Source organism: Pyxicephalus adspersus, chromosome 5, assembly GCF_032062135.1.
Source record: "Pyxicephalus adspersus chromosome 5, UCB_Pads_2.0, whole genome shotgun sequence".
Classification (NCBI taxonomy): Eukaryota; Metazoa; Chordata; class Amphibia; order Anura; family Pyxicephalidae; genus Pyxicephalus; species Pyxicephalus adspersus.
The window spans coordinates 137065871-137084038 of record NC_092862.1 but is presented as its reverse complement, the minus strand read 5'-3'; the positions used below and the strand labels follow the sequence as shown (position 1 = coordinate 137084038).

Here is an 18168-nt window from a genome sequence, read left to right as displayed (position 1 = left end):
GTAAAACAACTGGTTTATATCTAAACAGACTGTTGCTGGTACAAAACCCACCACAACGATCAACTTAGCCGCAGGAATGCTTGACAGTTTTAGAGAGATCTCAACAAACACAGACACATTGCATAATAAAGTGGAGCTTAGTTAATAAGGGGGATCCTAAGCCTAAAGTAAGGAATTTCCTCTCTGGAAGCAGTAAAATGAGTCATTGTTAGAAGGTCCCTGGGCTGTGGTTGTTTTGTCCTGACATTAACCCCATCAACCCTTTATGGGGACAACTCAATATAATTGCAAACAAAGAATTTTGCAAGGACTTCTATTACTGTGCTGTCTTGTGTTAGGACATTAAAACATTATTCTAATGTTTGGGCAACCCATAGCAGCACAATGTGCATAAAGCTAGGCTAAATTTTGTCAGAGTTTGCAACCAAATTTTGTTTAGTTTGCTACAGAACAGCACATAATAAACAATTGTAATTTTTTTTTTTAATTAAATACTTGTTTTTTGCCTTTTTTATCTTTTATTGCAGCTGTCCCCAACCTATGGTCCAGTGCACACCTCAGCGCGGTCAGAAGGACCCCGCTTGGGGGGGCACACTGGCCAGAGCTGCAGACCATGTCTCTTGTATGCATCGCAGGCTCAGGGCGGTGGTCCAGTTATGTCTCTGGACACAACCCGCCCGCTCTCCCATCACAGGTCATAGAGTGGACGGGTTCGGGCATCATGACGTCACTCTGGGGTAAGTTTCGTCCTCTTTGAGTGACACACGGCTCACTGTGCATGTGCGGTGCATGTCCTTAAATTTAGTGATCCGTGACGTTCAAAAGGTTGAGGACCACTGCTTTATTGTATTCCAGTGCTGCTGACCATTACAATTTATTTGCAAAAAACTTTTATCTGCGCTTCAGCATTAGCTGAATAGAACTTCTCCAAGTGTTTCCTGATGGTCACAACAGTAGACGATGCCTGCAAAACGTGTGTTCTTGACCACAGAAGCCTGCGTGAAAGGGTTAAACAACAGGAGCACAACTGGAAGACTCATATTTTTGGACAGGGTATTACATCATTGAAAAAGGACCTTAATGGCAGTTTACCAGGCATTATTTTAAAAAAACTGCAATTTTTAAAAAAAATAAGTTAGTTTAGAAGTTTTATTACTATGTTTCTTTGAAATATTAATAATTGGGTTTATATATTCAAAGAGGTCTGAGTATGTAAGTAATGAATCTGACATTCTGCAACATTCTCTAGTGGTTCTTTAAATAGCAATGATTTATTCTCCACCGGAGAATGTTGCTAAAAGTCAGATACACAGCTTTATAGATAGAGTCAAGAGACCTGAGTATCTCCACACCTTCTCCATTCCAATTAATTACGGAGAAGATCGAGGATTAGGGTCAAAGAAATTTCCAGGGAATCTGAAACCTGCAATACTTTTGTTCTCCGAGTCAGGAGTTTGGCTCTGGAATTCTTATGGCTCCTGGCACTGAGAACTGGCTTATTTGAGCTGCCCAATGTTTTACTAAGAATGTAAAGCAACCCCATAACACCTAAAACAGAACTAAATACAAAAGGTAAAAATTGCAACCAGGTAGGTTATTTATTGGAGATCGGACAGGCAATATTTCTTCTGAAGTAAACATACCTGCCTGAACACAAATTTTTAGATACATGCACCTGTCCCATTATTTGCCATTTTTTCTCTCCCAGAAATCCCAGTTCGATTAAGTGCACCTCTGCTCATTGATTTGGAATTGCTTGGAGGAAGGTGTGCTCTGTGGTCCCTTCCTAGATGACAATGCTACTCCTCCAGCAGAACAATTAGCGTTGTCACCTTGAAAAGGAATCACCAGGTACCACATTGAAAAAATTAGGAACTCAATAATCTGCTGTATAATTTTGCTTTTGGTTTTGAATACACTTGAACTCCACATGTAAGTGATACCTCTGCATAAGCCAGACAGAATGCTTACCACAGTGGTCTCCGCTTCTAATTTCCTTAAAGTAATTTGGTAACATGCCTTGGGACTACATGGCCATCCCACACATGTGCCTGGGGCACACTGTAAATGCAGGCCTGGTAAAAATGTCTAAATACACAAAGGGTTTTACCTTTTCACTGCCAAAACCCCAGTCCCATCCTGCCAGGTTGTCTCCTTCCCACTGGGTCAGCATTAATTTGCCAGTGTGAATTGCAGGGGTGTGACTGTGTTTTCCTATTTGGTCCACTGAAATCTTTATAGTTATACGGTAACATATTCTGGAATGAAGCCACGTGTGTCTATTTTTTATGATTCTTTTAACTGCTGTTTGGTTATTCTAAATTTAAATAGGCTGAGAAGAGCGATTCCAGCAGATGCACCTTTGTGCCCGCCTGAGTCCCTTTCCTCTTTCAGAATAGGTGTGACCTCCTTCCAACCATTTGGAGAAATGTTTTTGTTGCAAATTCCATGACAGTTGTGTCACCATGATTCTGCTTCCTTTGTGAACAGTAATGTGGTTTTAATCACTACTTTGAACTATTTTTATAATTCAACACATACAAAAATAACTTTTTTCTATAGTTTAATTTACGTACAATAGGTACTTCAACCCACTGGCGGACGTTCTGGTATGGAAGGGTGCCTGGACATTTCTACAGCCTCATTGCTGTACAGGCTGACAATTGAAAATCTGGCCATCGCAAATCCAGTTCTTTCAGTTTCCTGGCATGAATTTCGAAGTGCATTTTCAATACAGGGACTGTAGTACACTGTTTGGCCACCTATGTTTTTAAGGCGCTGTTCTCCAGAAACAGCTGTTAGGTCTTGCTTGCTACACTAAATACACATTGAGTTGTCCCTGCTGCCTGCTCTCCGCAACTGTGCCAGATGTCCGCAGGTGCTGCGAGAGGAAGACTGGCCTGTGTGTGTAGGTGAGTATAACCTTCAAAATTCCAGAATTTTCGAAAATCCAGCACACCTCAGGTCCAGAGGTTGCCAGATTTTAGAATGTCAACCTGTATATCTGCAGAGTGAGATCCAAGGTTCTGCTGCCTTTGACTAGGGGATTGGAGTGAGATTTGGTGATGTCATTTCTGCATTGCTGCAAGCAAAGCCCAGCTTCTACCAAGATGGGTCTGACTGTGCAGAGACACAAACCATGGTAAGATTGTAATGATGAAGGATCAACTGCAGTTAGACCACAGGCAATAATGGTGACCATTCCAAGGCCCACAGCTTGCACTTTTTGGGTTCATCTTACAGATTTTGCAAATTTATAAACACTTCTACCTAACATTGTCTCTTTATTCTCAATTTAGGAAGAAGTTAGGCTCAGTGTGAAGCCTGGGCTGATGACCATGGTCCTTTCATTGCACAAAACAAAGCTAATTTTAAGAAAATGTTTTGGCATCACACCAAGGTGATGTATCTGTTTGGCAGAGGTTCGACTAAGTCATCACCCTTCAAGTCCAAGTCGAGTCCCAAGTCATTGACGCCAAATCCCATGTCAAGTCTCAAGAATGACTTCAGCTGTCAGAGGAGAAAGCCGTGGACTTAAAAAGCCATAAACGAATTAAGAAAGCGGGGAGGAAGGCGGTGTTACAGAAGACTCACTGCAAGTCGAGTTGCAAGTCGCTGGACAAAACCCCCAAGCTGAGTCGCAAGTCACTGGACAAAACCCCCAAGTCAAGTTGCAAGTTGTTTATTAGGTGACTTAAGTCTGACTCAAGTCCAAGACGCGCCACTCAAGTTCGAACCTCTGCTTATTGGTAAAATATTCCACAAATTTTGGAGGACATTACAGATTCACTTTATGAAACAGCCTTTCCTGTACCAGTAAAAGAGAAAAGCTACCCACGACATGAGAGATGTGAAAAAATTGTGTTTTCCAGCCTTTATCTAAAAAGATTTTCCCCAAATAAATAAGTTCATCATTTTACATTATGTATTTGTTGTGTAAGTTAGAAAAAACAGACATTCTTATACAATATGCAAACCCATTTCCTTTACTAGCAAGTATCAGTTCTATATTTTTTACCCTTTCAGTAGTCTGTGTAGCCAAACTGGGGAGAAAGGAAGTGCGGTGATATGTTTTATAGACCACAGAGAAAAATCACAGGTGAGAAGTGAAATCTGCCTGAAGTTTACATGAAACACTAAGTCAGAGGTCCAACTAAAACGTTCATCAGCAGTGACTGTTCCATATTGGACAGCTCAGTCTGAGGTTTAAGACAAGCAATGGGGGCTACAAGGCAAGTAGTCACTGCTCCGAGCCCTTTTTAGCCATGAGAAGTGTTATGTAATATATACATATGGGATAGGAATCAAAAATTAGTATATTCTCTAGACAAAACAAACTTTTTATATTAATAAATTCTGGTCTGGGTCCTGGATGCTTTGTAGAGCTTTGGGTGGGGTAAAGCCCCCTGTCCTAGGTTCATGACAAACCGTTTAGCCAGACCTTACTAAATATTAAACTGTGTGCTTGTCTTTGTAGATGTGAGCCGACTCGGGGGCTCTCTTTCTCATTTCTTCCATGTGAGAGCCCGCTGCTGAGTGAAATGCTGACTACTTAATGCCAAAAGGTACATGTTCTGTTTGTTTTAAGAATACCATTAGGGGACACCCTGTTAATAAGAAACTGACATAATTACAGTTATTTTCTCAATAGTGCAGATTTGTTTGTTGCATGTTATGGACTTCCTGTGTCAAACCTTACTGCATTGAACTGTTTGCTTACTGCATTGCTCACTAAAAGTGCAAGACAATTCTGCTTGGACTGTTCCAGGGTGCCCCTGTCCCATGCATTGTTACTGTTGCCACTACCAATCCAGCATGTCCTGTGTAAAATACATATATTAAAAGAGGTATAGCATGCACTTCCATTCCACAGAGAATTAAAAATATTGATGTGACTACCAATTGAACTAATGGTTTTGGTGCGTAATAACCCGTGATTTGCTGGAATGATGGTGCAATAAAGCAATCTCATCATCATTTTTTGTTTTGGTCCTGTGGGTGCCTACTATTCCTCTCTTATTTGTATAAGGCACTTATGCTAGTACTATATATATATATATATATATATATATATATATATATATATCTAATTAACTTCTTAAGCAAGCTGTATTTTGATACACAAAAAGAAACAACTGCACAGTTTGTCTTGGTAATTAAAGAGTTACAAGAGGTGGCAGAAGAGCTCACCCCCCTAAGATCACCCACAACCTCAGCTATGTTTAGCAAAAGACTTCTTCTGCAAGTCATGCAAACCACCACCCTCCCCCCATCAAGCTTCGTCCTGCACACAAGCAGCAGGGAAGCCTGTTCTTATGTAAAGGGATGTCTTCTCTCACTTTCTAATACAGTATACAGTAAGTACTGTACATTCATCATGCAGTATGTTATCAGGCGTCTTACTTACTGCTTTTTTTGTTTTGTTTTGTTTTTTACATTTGTTAGCTGAGTCTATATTCGTTAGCCGAATCTCTAAAACGGTGGGAAGAAAATTGTTTGCTGAAAAATGTGTTAGCAGGGCAATTTGTTAGCCAAGCTATCGTATAAACAGGAACAGTCCCTTCAAATCAGAGACAGTTGGGAGGTATGAAGAGGGACAGTCCCTCTAAAGAAAAGATACGGTAGTAGGGAGATATTAAGATAGGACAGTTGAGAGGTATGAGACAGTTGAAAGGTATGCCATTCCACCTCAATCCCCCTTTTTTGGACAGCTTGTATAATTTTACAGTGCCAGGATTTCAGGTCTAGCGATCAGATGACTGGCAGCACCATGTAACCAGCTGAGCAGCGTCTGTTAACATTTGCATGCCGCAATAATATTCCAACTGCTTGACAGGAGTGTGGAAGTGATCTGAAAAATTAAAGAATGTTTAATAATTATTTCTGGCAAGCGAGGGACCATTCCCCACGGGTATGACTGTAAAGAACAAGGTCTGTGGCTAGACCGTTACTCAGGACTTCCTGACTGCCAACCAAAGCAGCAATAATGGCATTATGGCAGTTATAATAATTACATGACAAACCCTAAATTAGGGATTTGTAATGCTTCCTGTAAATATTATCTTCAGGAGAAGAATAGACAGTTAGTATGAACCCTTTGTTCACTTATGGTCTACTTTACATAAGTGAACAAAGGGTTCATACTAACTGTCATTCTTATCTTATTCTTCCAAGTCTTCTTCTTGTGAGCCTTAAATCCAGACATTCCCAAAGTGGCAGTAGTCTGTCGGAGGACTATTTTTAATTGTCTTTACAGTCCGACTCCATGACTTTGAACTACAATGGGTGTGTAATCACTAGGTAATTCTATGTTTTTGTCTGTGCATCTGTCTTTGTATAAATCATATCAAAAATAGTAATTTACCACCCACAATATGATTTTTGCAAAAATATTATATTATTATTATTACAATATATTTCTTTTGAATTCACAAAGTGTTATAACAGTTCTTGCTTTGCCTTGGCCATTTATGATTATAGTAGAAAAACAGAATCTTTAAGTCATACGCAACCAAGACCCCATCATGTATCTTCGGTTTGTCTCCTATTTTATATGAAATTTATATCACTAGGGGGCAGCGTTGCTTTGTAGATAACATTCCATTGCTTTTGACTAATCAAATTATCAAATAGTAATAATTGGTTAAACCCATATATGGCTGTATTAACAAAAACCTACAAAATCAGACTTGTTCTTTTTGGTTTTTAGGAGCCAGAAGTCAGTTGCAGTTCAAAAAAGTGCTCTTAATTTTTTTTAAGGTTTATTTATTAACAATATGAAAAGTGAATTTGTTCAATGAAAGTGCTTGTTTATTCATTATGTGCAAATTATGATGGGCAAATATGGGAAACTAAGGAAAGGCAATGCATGTGCTTGGCAGTTTACTACATAATAACTGTTGATGTAAAGGATTATGTCCGGTACTTTTTAGATTGCTACCTGGGACACAGCAGGAATGGAAGGTAGTATGCAATGTTTACTATACAGCTGGCAGTAGGCTATACATCAGCCAGTTACTAAAGGACAAAGTGCATGCATTTCTTTTTAATTGTGGTTGAATCAATCATCATCTAACTCTAGTTTGCTTTCAAGCACATTTGTCCAACTAAATCCTGGCTCCTGTTGGAAGTGTCAGCAACAGGTTGAGGATAAAATAATTATGTCAGGGGATTTTTTTAATTTTTAATGTGGTTGAAAGGTAAAAGAATTGCCAGAAAAGAACAGTTTTTTCCTCACCTGAACCCCAAGACTTAATCAGTTCCTAGAATTAACACCTAAAGTGGAATTAAACTCTTGTTGGTGTAAGTGAGCTGTTACTATAATTGACAAGTATGTGTGCAAAATGTCAGGTATGGCACCCGCACTCCTTCTGTTGTAATGAGGGGTCCAAGATCCTGTCACTGCTGCACCCCCGGAATTTATCATCTTTACCAACTCCTAGATTGTAAGCTCTTCTGGGCAGGGTCCTCTCCTCCTCCTGGGTCACTGTCTGTATCTGTCTGTCATGTGCAACCTCTATTTAATGTTCAGCGCTAGGTAATATGTTGCCCCTATAAAAAACCTGTTTATTACTAGTAATAATAATAATAATAACTATTCCAGGTCCTCTTCAGCCATTTGGAAGCCATTGGTTATGAATATGCACCATGCAATGTAAGCAAGAAAAAAAAGCCACCAGGTACAGGGGAAAAGTTTTTATTGACAAAAGTCTCCTCTGCCAAAAACCTCTACCTCTTGGTTATTTTTTTTAATTAAATTTTGAAACTACACTTTTCAAAATGAACAAATTGGGAGGAAGCAAGCTTTTTATTGCTGAATAGACATAATATGTAATAAAACCTTATTGCCTGCCTGTCCATACTCATCTTTTGAAGAAAACCATTTCGGAATATCTTGGTGTCAGAATGATTGAATTTACGTGCATGTGCATAAGATTTATGTTGTCCAAGCCAATCAAGGTGGCCAAAGTTATCAAACCTGGAAGAAGACAAAATGAAAATGCTGGATCTTCCATATTATATCCATAATGAAAAAATAATTTGGTTTTTAGTTAAACTGCCAGGTTTTTACTGGTCCCATTGTCCTCTTTGGGTGCAACGCTGTGTCATACACTTCATTGTATGCTAATAACTCCCCATATCTCCTTTGTTACATTTCTCTTTTCTTACATTTTACAATGTACCCCCTCACTCTCTATGGCCCCCTTTTTAGACCTTAGATTCTAATATAGCACGGTGGCTCAGTGGCTAGCACTCTGGCTGTTTCAGGGCTGGATCCCAGGTTGGAACCTCGGCCAGGACACTATCTGCATGGAGTTTGCAGGTTCTCCCCATGTTTGTGTGGGTTTACTCCCACATTCCAAAAACATGCAGATAGGATAATTGGCTTCTTCCCCCAAAAAATGTACTTTATACTTTATTAAAGAATAACATACTTAAAGACATAATATATGACTATGGTAGGGACATTAGATGGTGAGCTTCTTTGAGGGACAGCTAGTGACATGACTATGGACTTTGTACAGCGCTGCGTAATATGTCCGCTCTATATAAATACTGTGTAATAATAATAATGGACCCCTCAATGCCTAGACACACCTTTGTTAGTAATACAAGTTACTGTTTACTATATAACAATAAACACAAAGGGAAAGGTCCCAAAGTCATTTTCCAACCTAATAGGATTCATCAATACGTTGTTGGAAAGGTTATGTACATCTGACCAGTACAAATGGCAAAAATAGCATCATCAGGAACTTTGGTATTTGACTGGGCTTAGGTAAGGTCACCTTTGATAATTTTTTTAATACATTCATTCGTTTTTTATTTGAAGGGGGCAGTAAATAATCTTAGAGCCCATCCACTTTGAGATGGTAACAGGGTGTGCTATAGAGGATGAAAAGGTAATGTTGGCAAATGCTTTGGGAGCTCTAACCCCAGTGTTGTCTTCATAGCGGTGCAAGGAAGGTTGACAATGACCAATTATAAGGTAATGGTTGCAGCTAGAGGTTTAGTAAACCCCACTGGCAATATTTTACATATAGTGTCTGGAATTGGTGATATGATGCCATGCCTAGGTTGGGAGAGGCCCCTGCAGCTGCCAACTGACACGGGGTGTGCCCTGCCCGGGACACTTTCAGCTTCTGATCTTGTTTGGACACCCGCGCACTTACACCTACACATATTCACTCACACACACCCAACCGTTTGTGGTCTGGCAGTACACATGCAGCTTTCTGTGCACACAGAGCTCTTCCTTCCTTAAAAGAGAACTCCAACTAACACCATGCAGTGATAAATAATTAAATTGTGCCAAATTACAGTCAGGAAATGTATGTTTAAAGAACATTAAGAAATACCACATTTTCTATAACACTTTTTCATTTATCGTTATAATCATCTTATTGTAGGGTTATTTGGTGTCAGGATCTTGGCATGGGATACGGCACTGAAGGAAGCAACCATGGAAGGGCAAAGTGTTGGGTAATTTTTATGCCAACCTGGCAGCTGCCTATATCACATTCTCTTAATCCCTAATACTTACCCTTCTACATCATAACCTTCACCTAATCCCCAACCTAAAAGTGATCCTGGTGTCCTCAGTCTTTGATTTCCTGCATTAATTCATGATTCATCAACAAGCAGCAATCGTTGGTGCACTGGGCTGCCAGTTCTTGATAATGGCACTAAAAAGATACAATGATGTGCACCACATGGTCATGGCTTGCCATGCAGATTGCTTTTTTTATGATGCATGCACTGTGCTTGTGTACAATGAGCTTTGGTAGCCCATTTAAATTACCACAAATAGCAATGCGTGTCCATTTAGTAAAAGATACAACTTTGCTAAAGTGTGAACAAACCTTGACTCAGGAATAAATCTTTGCATTAATAACTTCTTTGCATCCTGATACCTGGAGCCCTGCAGCAGATATGGTGAGAAAATATCAAGGTCTGTTGGGCTATCATATCCTACCCTAGAAATCCCATTTAATAAAATTACAAACAAGCACAATAAAAGCGTTAAAAAAATTTATAATAAATAACATTTTATCTATATTAACAGCACACTATTCTTTAGGCTATCTAAGCAATTTTTTATTAATTAAAATAATATACATCAATTTATTAATATACATGGCAAGCATATCCAATGTAATTTACTAGTTTTTTTATTCCTAACATACCAATATAAAAACCCAAGAATTAAAAATGTATACAGTGCAGATTATCAGTGCTTTGATGTGATGGCTGCAATTCTTTTTGAACATTTTCAGCCATTGGTTGATCTAGAAAAAAGTTGTGTTCTGTGATTCCTAAGAGGATATCACAAATACTTTTATCATTCCAAGCTTATTATGGTGAAAACGAAAAGAAGACGTGTTAGTTGTCCAACTCAAGGAAGAAGGAACATGACAACGTGACCTTAATAAACATAGTACAGTAAATGAGTGTTGTCACCCCAAGATAGGATGTATATTACTGGCAGGATCACTACTGAAAAATGTAAAAAAAATGACTGCAAGAACAAAACTAATACACCTGGTAAGTTTTTTTGAGGGGGTGTTTAGAGACCACTAGGGCTCTATTTATAAACAATGAATCTGACATTTGCTGGAACATTCGCCAAGTCCATATGTTTCAATAGCAGTAACCAATTCCCACCAGGGAATTTTTGAAGGAATGTCTGATGCCCTGTTTTATAAATAGAGCCCTTAAAGTTAGATAATGTTTTCTATATTGCCAGAAAACATTAATAAAAAAAATGTAATTTATTAAAAAAAATTCTTGTTAAATGTAGCTTAATTAGTTGAAAGCAAATGAAAAATGCCAAAATATCGTAAAAGTGTAAGTGCAGCACACAACCCAAACACTAATTAAAAATACGTACAGGTGAAGTGTCTTACCTGCCAAAAAATTTCTAACTATTCTAATAAACACCCCATTTTCTACACCGTGGTCAAATGTTGCTTGGTAAAGATTCTGATTGGATGAAGAAAGATCAGACGCTCACTGATGAGGTGATCCCTGTATACTCTCTCTAATCAACAAGCTCCATTTATTAGGTTCCAGCACTGTGCAATGTAGTAAAATTTGATTGGCTGGTAATAATACAATGACAGCAGGCGAGTACATATTCAGTTACTATTTTAAATATTTAAGTATTAGTACTTAAACAAAAAAAAATATAAAAAACATTTTTTAATGACTAAACATAGTTAACAACATTTAATACTTATTTAACTTTTTTTTAACTACATTTAGTAGGTTCTGTACTAATTTGATCCAGTAGATGGTGTAGTGCTTTATGAATATAATATAACCAAACTGACTCATACTTGGACATAGATCCATGGATTTCATCTGCTGCTCATGGATTATAGATAATAAATATATTTTACCAGTTAAATACCAATTTTCCTCAATGCATATATTTTATTCTGTTTTTCTAAACTGCGTTTTCCAAATAATATTGGGCAAAGAAAATCGAATTAACAATTGTTATGTTATTAGTTATATAAATATGTACAGGTGTGAATTAATGTAATAGAAAATGAACAAAGAACAAATTTACTGCATATAACAGTTACTGGCATACGCTATGTATTCTATAGATAAAATATATGTATGTATGAATGTAACACCTCTATTCTTATGTAAAAGAATATTTCTAAACAAGTGAAATTAAGTAAGAAGAAAGAAAATAAGAGTCTGTCATAACAAATATATAAATAAAAAAATGAAGATGGTGTAAGGTGTAAGAAGTATACATCTAAACAATGGAAAACACTAATTACCATTAATTTATAGCAACCTAACATTTACAAGCTCATTAAAATAAGTAATAATAAAATAATATTATCTAAAAAAAAATCACCATGAAATATTTTTTTACATTTTTATGAAATCTAATAGAAGAATGTAAGGTTTAAAAACATAAAACTCTACATTAAAAAAATATAAAACCAAAAATATGTTGATAGCAGATAAACAATTGATAATTTTATTTTAGATAAATGGATATTGATTATAGGTTATAAATGGATAACTATAGACTGCTGGGACTCTGTAGATATGGACATACATATAGATTTATAAATGATAGTTTGATATTGATAGATCTCACATATAATAAATACAATGAATAGATATTAGTTATTGATTTGTAGGTAGAAAAAGAGTAACAATCAAATATTTTAAATATAGCTAAAAAGATTTTTTGTTTTTATAATTTTATATTATAGATTTAGTAGTATATTATTGATATTTTATAAAGATAATTATTATTATTACAAAGATACTGACCATAGATGACAGATAGATGTAGATTGACTAAATAATTAAAACATGAAAGACAGATAATTAAATCGACAACAGACTTAACTGATGATAGACAGACAGACAGATAGATAGATGGATAGATAGATAGATAATAGATAGATAGATAGATAGATAGATGATAGATAGATAGATAGATAGATAGATAGATAGATAGATAGATAGATAGATAGATAGATAGATAATAGTTAGATAGATAATAGATAGATAGATAGATAGATAGATAGATAGATAGATAGATAGATAGATAGATAGATAGATAGATAGATAGAGATATAAGTGACAAACGCAGAATAATGGAATAAAATGTTATAGATACGTAGATGATATATTTATAAGATATTGAGTAATATATTACTTGATAAACACTAATCATGGATAACAGAATGAAAGAAGCATATTGATGATAAATTTAAGATTTATGTACAATGATACATGATATTAGTTGATGATAGATAGACAGAGCTATATATAAATATTTTTAAGATTCAGCGAACATTTAACCAAAATGTAGTTAAATGGGTTCAAGTAGAAAAGGTTCGAATAATCTTTTATTCATGATTTGCACTGTTTCTAATTGCCAAAAATGTGTAAATGTTGGGTAAAAGAAACAATTTAGTTGGGGAGTGAATCTGGCATGATAATATTTATAGAAGACCCCATTAATGAAGAGAGAAAGAGAGAGAGAGAGAGAGAGAGAGAGAGAGAATGGTGCAAGGCTACATGACAGACGGGTGGATTGTGACACTATTGATGGATATATATACTTAAAAAGAAAGAGATAAAGAAAAAGAAATGGAAAAAGAGAAAAGAGAGAGAGAGAAGAAAGAAGAGAAAGAGAGAATGAAAGAGAGAGAGAGGAGAGAGAGAGAGAAAGAGAGAGAGAGAGAGAGAGAAAGAGAGGTGTAAGGCTACATGACAGACGGGAGATTGTGGATTGTGATACATATATATATATATATATATATATATATATATATATTTAAAAAGAGAGAGTGAAAAGAAATAGAAAAAAAAGTAAAGAGAGAAAAGAGAGAGACAGAAGAGAGAGGAGAAAGAGAGAGAGGGAGAGAGAGAGAGAGAGAGAGAGAGAGAAGATAAAATGAAAGAAAGTAGAGAGAGGGGTGCATAGAGAAAGGAAAAAATAGAAGGAGAGAGAGAAAGATAGATAGAAAGAAGAAGAAGAAGAAGAAAGAGAGAATGGAAGAGGGTGAAGAGAGAGAGGTGAAGGGCTACATGACAGACAATGGTAGATTATGATACTATTGATGGATGGATATATATATATAAAAAGAGAGAGAGAAATTACAAAAATGAAGAGAGATAGAAAAGAGAGAGAAGAGTGGAAAAGGGAGAGAGAAGAAAGAGAGAGAAGAGAGAGAAGGGGGGGGGGAGATGGAGAGAGAAGAGAGAGATGACACAACAGACTATGATATCATTGATGAGTAGATATATATATATATATATATATATATATTAATATTAAGAGAGAGAAAAGAGAGAGAAAAAGAGTGAGAGTAAAAGAAAGAAAGCAAGAAAGAATATATATGATATATATAAGATAAACAATATACAAGTTTAAGTATGAAAACAGAGACAGATTTGTTCTATTAGACATTATTATATTCTAAGTTTAGGATATCTATAGATAGAATACATATATATAAAACTATATAAAATAAATAAATCAAGCAATAAAAGAAATCCACCATGAAACCAGAAAATTAAAGTGAGAAGTGGAGCAAATCATGCAATGATATATCATACTGTGTGATTGTACCCCATCCTTACCCCCTATACAGGTACCCCATGCCCCCCTTGTCTCCCCAGGGCCCCCCTCCTAGCAGGGGCCCCAGCACAGAAGGAGGCGGCTGCTGGCTTTGTAGTCGGAGGAATGCGGAAATGTTCTCGCACTATGTCAAACTTTTTTGAAGCGGGGTCAAGTCACATTCAGCCAGCGTGGGAAAGCAAAAAAAAAAAAAACTGGGAAAGAAAGTGTTGAGCTGCTGCAGAGAGACGGCGGAGGAGGCCGAGGCATGGTGCTGCTGAGAGTCCTCCACCTCCTGGGGGGCAATGCCACCATTACCCGGGCACAATAGGCATTGTATTGGTGTATGAGAGCCGGGTGCTGTGCTCCTGTGTCCCCCCCTGTGTCTTCTCTCTGTATGGAGTGGGGCGGCCCGGGCTACCTGTGTGGCCGGGGACTGAGCAGGAAAACGCTGTGAGTCCTCCTCCTTCTCCTCCTCCTCATCTCCTGCCCTCCTGTGGATGCCCCGTGTGAGAGCTGCAGCCTCAGGACAGGTAAAGAAGCTTGCACATTGAATATTTCTATTTTTAGGATATTTTTTTTTATTCCAGCCCTCCCTGGTGTCTTGCTGGGCTCTGCTGGAACTTTGCAGCAACTTCTCTGCACCATTTGTCAGCTTTGTAGCATTGCATTGTACAGATCCCCAGCTGCCATGTGCTGTTAACCCTTCAGGGCACCCTTATGGCAGGACAGATAATCATTCATTATTATTGCATTTATAAATACTGGAAGGTTATTTATTCTTATGGTGGAACATAAGATCCATCATGGCTTGAAGGGTTAGCTATTTTCAGGAACTGCAAGTACCAGCATGTGCTGATGACCTTCACATGTATATATTGTTATAATTATTATTTTTATATTCAGCTGTGGTGGACCTTTAAATCCTATCATGATCTGTAGATAGAAGGATTTATTATTCTTGTTCTTTCAAGCTTGCAGAGGAACTGCAAGTTCCAGCAGATCCAGATACCGCCACCTGTTGTTCATTGTTTTACTTCCCAGCTGTGTAACCATGCATTTGCAGCTATCACTTTCTTAGTTACAGAGGAACCATAAGTTCCAGCATGCCCTCCAGATACCCCCACCTGTTGTTCATTTTTTTTCTTCCCAGCTGCGGTGTAACCATGTGTTTGCAGCTATTAATTTCTAAAAGTTAGAGGAACCATAAGTGCCAGCATGCCCTCCAGATACCACCACCTGTTGTTAATTTTTTTCCCCCAGCTGTGGCCATTTGTTTGCAGTTATTGCTTTCTAAAAGTTGCAGAGGAACTGTAAGTTCCAGCAGTTCTTCCAGATAACGCTATCTGCAGTTCACTTTTGGTAAAACTGTGCATTTACAGTTATCTTCTATAAAAGCTAGGAGAGGAACTGCAAGTTCCAGCATGACCTTCATATACTTAGACTTGTGGCAATCCATCCAGCCTGCGTTTGCAGTTAGCTTCTTTTAAACTGCGAGTTCCAGCATGGTCTTCAGGTACTGGGACTTGCAGATATTCATTTTACAACTTCAGTAGAACCATGCGTTTGTAGTTATAACTTTGTTAAAGTTGTAGAGGAACTACAAGGTCCAGCAGGTCCTGATTACTTCCAGACCCTGCAACGTGCAGGTAATCATTTTTTTTCTAGCTGTGATGTAACCATGCATTAGCAGTCATCTCTTTCCACAACCGGGGCCACATGGCATCCAGATACTGGGACTTGTGGTTATTAATTTAGACTTTATTCTAGCTGAAATGTAACCGTTTATTGCAGTTTTACCTTTCAGAGGAACTGCAAGTTCCAGCATGGCCTTCAGATACTGGGACTTGTAGTTGTTCACGTCTTTCCAACCGCGGTGTAACGATGCATTTGCAGTTATTGCTTTCTAAAAGCTGCAGTGGAGCTGCAAGTTCCAGCATGGCCTTCAGATACTGAGACTTGCAATTATTTCATTTTATTCAGCTGCGGTGTAACCATGCGCTTGCAGTTCTGAGTTTCTAAACGCTGTGAAGGAACCGCAAGTTCCAGCAGGTCCTGATGATATCTAGACAATGCAAGTTGCAATTATTTGTTCTTTTTTTTCTAGCAGCAGTGTAACCTTGTGTTAGCAGTCATCCAATAGGAACTATATTAGGAACCACAATTTCCAGCATGACCTCCAGATACTGGGATTTGTGGTTTATAATTTATATTTTTTCCATCTGCAGAATAACCGTGTATTTGCAGTTTTAACCACTTGCAGAAGAACCATAAGTTTCAGCATAGCCTCCAGATGCTGGGACTTCAACTATGAATGCATGATTTGTCCCCTTTTAAAAAAGCTGCAGGAGAACCGCAAGTTCCAGCATGGCCTTCATATGCTACAACTTAATGCATATTTTTCCAGCGGCGGTATAACTGTGCATTTGCAGTTATCCCTCTTTAAATGCTGCAGGGGAACCACAAGTTCCAGCATAGCCTCCTAATACTGGGACACCCCCATAATACAGCATGTCCTGGCACCCTATGTTAGTAATATCATTTCTTCCAGCTGCAGAAGAACCACAAGTCCCATCATATCCTGATAGGTCTTCTGATACTGAGATGTACAGTTCCACAACAGCTTGCAAAGGAACTGCGGTGCAGGATGCAAATCAGCTTCATGCAATTATAATATTAAAAACTTATCAGACGCGTCTTGTTGCAGCGAAGGTGTAGCTAAGGACCTTCCAGTCATCGTACGACAGAAATAGGTAAATCCATTCATACACGAGCAATATTCTCCAGATCATCCAACTGCACAACTCAGCATGATGTATAGCACACTTTCTTTTACAGGTGATATTTATAAATTAAGCGGGCATGGGACTTTTTTTGTGGTAGCGAAACAAGTTGGCAGCCATTCCACCACAAGGTTTTGTTGCTTTGTGTTCTGGAGGTAGGACATTTAATTAACTCTTTTACTGGCAGAAGAAATCCTAAACAGAATCCGTTAAAAGTGTTGGCTGCAGATGGCACGGACATGGAAGTCCAGGGCTTTCTTGGACCCCAGGTTCCGATAGAAGAAAGCCTGCATTGATTGATCTCTGCACTGATTGGAGGTTTATACCATACCCTCAGTTATATGGGGCCAAGGGGTGAAGAACTCATATTGGGGGTCTGAGGTTGTACGTACCTGGGGTGAATTGAAGTGCATATTCGTTTTATATTCCAAAATGCTTTCACTTGCAATGCAAACTTAAAACAAATAAAATATCCCCCCGACCTCTAAGGTGCTCCTTCCATAGTATGCCACTTCCTTAAATCGCTTTGCAGACAAATGCAATGTGCAGAGCATGGTAATGCCAATGCAATCCATAACATTAAACTTACCGGTGGGTGGTGAGCTTTTGCCATCAATGTTGTGCACTCTTGCCGGTTATGGCACACGCTTACTTTTCTTTTAAGAGTCCAGGAACCTATTACCCCTTCCTTCCTTATCACCAGCTTTTCCAGGTCTACCACAATCTTCTCCGGCCATTGAATGGCCACTCATGGTTCATCCTGAGTGATCCATTCGCAGCAGTGCCTTGAACAGAGCTGGGCTCTACACAGCATGGGGCGTATTAATAATAATCATGCAAAGTATTAATTCCTTGCAGAATAAACATGCAATGCTATAACACAAACTTACCTGTTTATGCGCGGGTTTTCCTCCCAGCCTGGCCAGTCAGAATGGCTGAGCATCCCAGAAAAGGAGCGGATGGGGAACAAGAGAAGGTGTTTGTCTCTGCTTACACCCCTGCCATATGCTATAACCAGGTCCCAGGTAGTTACCTTTTTTTCACTGAAGAGTAAAGCTTGTTCACATGGAACAATTATTGATATATTATTAAATAAATAATTGTTAAAAAAAGTATAACAATGTCAGAAGATGTTCCGAAGTGTAATGAAGGACAGTATTTGTTCTGGTGGTTATCTGTCATCCTCTATGGTGTGTACAAATGTTAGACACTGGATAAATGTGCACAGATCTGTATATCAGTATAGCAGTGTGGCTACAAGCTGATGGATGCTTCATA

At 38.1% G+C, this 18168-nt stretch overlaps 2 protein-coding genes across 9 annotated transcripts in view; both read left to right on the top strand.

Moving 5' to 3' along the window:
* Positions 1-5484, top strand: part of LOC140331659 (sterile alpha motif domain-containing protein 9-like) — a 69506-nt gene extending 64022 nt beyond the window's left edge. For 5 of the 6 annotated variants that reach the window (XR_011920958.1, XR_011920954.1, XR_011920959.1 and 2 more), the window contains one exon: positions 528-5484. The gene's annotated coding sequence lies outside the window, so the exon portion shown is untranslated. The remainder of the gene's footprint in view (positions 1-527) is intronic. The other variant, XR_011920955.1, reaches the window with a different exon arrangement.
* Positions 5485-13983: 8499 nt separating this feature from the next.
* CDK6 (cyclin dependent kinase 6) overlaps positions 13984-18168 on the top strand; it is a 94864-nt gene continuing 90679 nt past the window's right edge. Inside the window, exon 1 of one of the 3 annotated variants that reach the window (XM_072412869.1) lies at positions 13984-14640. The gene's annotated coding sequence lies outside the window, so the exon portion shown is untranslated. Of the gene's footprint in view, positions 14641-15736; positions 15757-16649; positions 16861-18168 lie in introns of those variants that run through there. The other 2 variants (XM_072412871.1, XM_072412870.1) reach the window with 2 other exon arrangements.